This window comes from Nicotiana tabacum, chromosome 19, assembly GCF_000715075.1.
Source record: "Nicotiana tabacum cultivar K326 chromosome 19, ASM71507v2, whole genome shotgun sequence".
In the NCBI taxonomy this organism is placed as follows: Eukaryota; Viridiplantae; Streptophyta; class Magnoliopsida; order Solanales; family Solanaceae; genus Nicotiana; species Nicotiana tabacum.
Genome location: NC_134098.1, coordinates 90616165 through 90620391, shown reverse-complemented (window position 1 = coordinate 90620391; position 4227 = coordinate 90616165).

Genomic DNA, 4227 nt, shown 5'->3' with positions numbered 1-4227 from the left:
AAAAAGTTATAACAAGAAGCAAGAAAAAGCTCGTGGATCAAACAGTGTAAATTCCTCCACAAGTTTCAAGCTCCAAGCAATCAAGTTCAAGTTCAAGAACGAAGAACAAATCAAGTTCAAGCTCAAGAACGAAGAACAAATCAAGGTCAAATTCAAGCAATCAAGCTAAAGCTCAAGAACAAGATCATCATTCGTGGCGACAACTATATATTCAAGATCAAGCTCAAAGGCCGTTGAATTTATTTATTATTGAAAAGAAGAATCAGAGGATTCATAGAGATTGTACACTCAAATATTTGAAATCAAATACTACGATTGTTGCAATATTTTTCGGTCTTGATTTTATTTTCTCGCCGCAATTTATTGTCTACAGTATATTTCACATGTCTAAGTGTCATCTTAATTGAAAAAGTATATTTTATATGTGTTAATTCAATATATATATTTTTATATACGTTTTGTATATATTAGCGTATATTATTATCGAAGTAAGATCTTTATATTAAGAAAGGAAGAAAGAAGGAAGAGAGAAACTTAAGAAAGATAATTAAAAAGAAAACGAATGGAATAAATTTAGAAAATATATTGGATTCGGCAGAAAATAAAATTAAGAAGATGAAGAAAAATAAGGAAAGCTAATAGATAAAGAAAAAAAAAAGGCATGATTTTTGTACAAAGAATTATTGACTTTTCATTCAAATTACATATGTTTAGTGATTAATAATTAATATTTCTATTTTAATGGAACTGTGTACTACAAGTATAAATATTTTCCTGCCACAACTATAATATTAGATTTTATGCAACGAATTTATTATATTTCTTTTAAATTATGACAGTTATGTAAAGTTCCCAATAATCTAACCCACTTTCCTAATGTAACAATTATGCACTCCTCATATAATTAGCGACGTGAAAAGATCTTGGTTGAAAACTTCACTGTTCAAATAAGTAATAATTAATGGAATTTTCTTTATACAACGGACAGCGCATGGAATAATTTCAGGCAGTTTTTCTAATTTTAACACAGGTTAAAAATAAAAATAAAAATCCCTTTTTCCGCATATCAAATGAGATGCGGCAAAAAGTTTGGGTGAATATTCTAAACCTAAAAGAAAACAAAAAGGTAACAATGTTTCTTCAGACCAAGTAATCTTTCTTTTTCAGAGAGGCAGTAATTTTCACTTATTAGCTGTAATAACATGTAGATTTCGCAGCGTAAATCTCAAAGTTCGTGTTAATCTCTCTTCGGACAACTTCAAAATTATCACAATAAATGACATTTTGCATAAACTACATTAGATAAATGTTTCTTGGAAGTTGGCTAATTGATCAAACTTAAAACTTTACCGTACCTTTGAAAAGAAAGACAAAGCAAGGTGCATTAGAGAATAGTTTAAGTGAGTTTGGCGGATTCATCCAAACATACAAAACCAATTAAAAGAATTAGAAACGTATGACCTCTACCAATTGGCTGGCCATATTTAACTAAATTATCTATGGCCTTGTTTTTAGGTTGAATTGTTAGATAAGGTGAAGTCACACAAATAGTTAAACTAACTACTACTGGACATATATAATTAAGTCCATTATTCATCCTTCTTTAACTTAAGGACTATTTGACTGAAAACCAAAATATGATGATTGTAATAATCTGTATCAATGCATATTAAGTACTCAAATTACCCTCCTTGGCAGAGTTATCTAAGTATCTTAATTTACTAGTGGGACGTAGTTGTACTCAGAATATACTTGAAGTGTGCCAAAACTTACACGAACATTACCGTTTTAAGAAACAAATCAAATAGTCAAAACATTATCATGTGCACAACCCAACTGTTTTCATTAATTTGAGATGTTTCTTATGACCATTTATTCAGGTTCAGAGATCGACGAGGCAAATTGCCCACTAGATGTACGAAGTGATCCTCTATTCCCATTATTAGACACGTTTAAGCATTTCAGTTTGTAATACAAATTAAAATTGGTTTGCCACTTTTATTTATCAGAGAACCGTTATTCCACCTCCAATAAGTAATTAATCTTAGCTTAGTGTGAACACATTCTCAATAGAGACTAGAGATAACGAAATCCATACATATATATCTATTATAACGCTACCACTTTTTTGATTTTTTTCTTCCCATTTTATGATTTTGGGAGGAGAGTAAAGTAAATAATGTCTAGCGTAGCTAGACTATTAGACTGTAATTCCGATCTCTAAAATATATAGTGCTTCCTTACAACATTTGCAATGTATGGCTCTTTTTCTAAATAAAAAGAAAATTGTTTGATTTCAATATATTTTGGAGCAAACATAAGAAGATAAAGTGCCTTTCATACTCATTTACACATAAGAAACAGAGAATAATAATTCACAGGGTGGCTCTCCCCTTGGAGAGTGTAAAACACCAATTGCCTCTCTATTCCGTGGAGGGACACATTTGCTTTATAATCTTGATAATAAATCCGAAATGTCCTACTCCAAATGTATCTTGGAATTTTCCAACTCCAGCTCAACTTACATGAGGTGGTCCAATCATCTACATATATATTTGGAACCTAAACTCCAATACAACTTTTTATATATAAAAAAAAGAAGCCAAAAAAGGGACAGGAAAACCCCATTATTTAATTTGGACTAACTCCTCAACTAGAGCCAAACATCCTCCCCTCATGGGTTGGAATCCCATTCTCAGCAAACATCATTTGTGTATTGGAATTTGCACCTAAAAAGAAGAAAAAAAAACACAAGTTCTATATGGAGCCAATGTTACTTATGGATTGTGGTCCACATAAGACTAAGACACCATCATGTTTTGGATTAAGATGCCACGTACTCTGGGTCAACCACTGTAACTTCAATGAATCTTCTTCGTCGTCTTCTACAATCTCTAATTCCCTAGCTTCGCTAACTACGTGCCATACCTAATTTTAAATGATTCATTATTCCATCGATATTACCTTGCCGATCAACGTTCAAGTAAAAAAAATAATTATAATAGATTGACTGTCAGCATATAAATTAAACTAATTATTTTATGATAAAATTTTAAAATACATAATACGTTAGAAAGTACTCACCTAGCTAGGTATATATATATGCAGAATTAAGATAGGTTTAAACGGAGCAAACATAAACAGTGTGATCTAAATCATTTATTCCAGTTTGTTTGGGATTGGCGTAATTGTTGTTGCATTATAAAATGTGACTCAAGGCATTGCCAAGTCATTGATATCTATCTAATCTTAGCGGCTTCGGTTATCCTAATGACAAATATAACTAAATTGTAATTAAAATGGTATTCTTTTAATATACTTAAAGGAAAACCTATCACTACTCAAAAAAGCTGGGAATCTCACAGCTTTTGGCTTGTGATGCATTGTCATTACTCATCACTGATAATCAACAGCTGTTAACTACCCAAAAAATAAATTATGTGATCCACATTGGTATTATTGAAGCATATACTCCCTCCCTCCGTTCACTTTTACTTTGCATGTTTTGACTTTTCATGCCCTTTAAGAAATAATAAATGAAGTGCATAATTTATTATGATACCCATATTAATTGATGCATATTTTATTGGATTTGAAAAAATGATTAGAAATGAGTAATAAATGCTGTGGGTATAACAGGAAAAAAATTTATCTTCTCTTGATATGCGTAAAGTGACAAGTAAAAATGAAAATTTATTTTTAGTATACCTATCAAGTAAAAGTGAACGAAAAGAGTATTAAACAATATATTTTTGTAGATTCAGTTCAGATAAGGGTCTTCTATGCATAGTTAACAACTGGAAAAGGCCACTTTTGAGAATTTATCTAATGCGTAATGGATGGACTTCTGCGGCAATTATTGATCCTTTTAGCTTAACATTGCATCAGCATTTCTCACAATATAAAACAAATAGTAGAGACCAAAGGGATCAGCAGCAGTATTAAAAATACATACTACTAATAAATTACAGGAACTAAAATATGTTTGCAATTGAATTTATGTTATATATACACTTGCAATGTTAATTTTTTTTCTTCACTATCAATGTAATTTAATATGTTATCGTATATGTTGTTATGAACAGTTACTCCATACTTGATCTGATTGTGTACATAATTATGCACTATCAAGCACAGAGCTTAAATTATTTACAATTTAAAAGAGAAAAGGATGAAGTGGGGAAGGGCTTTTATGAATGGTGTAGTGAATGATGAGTCATAAGTTGC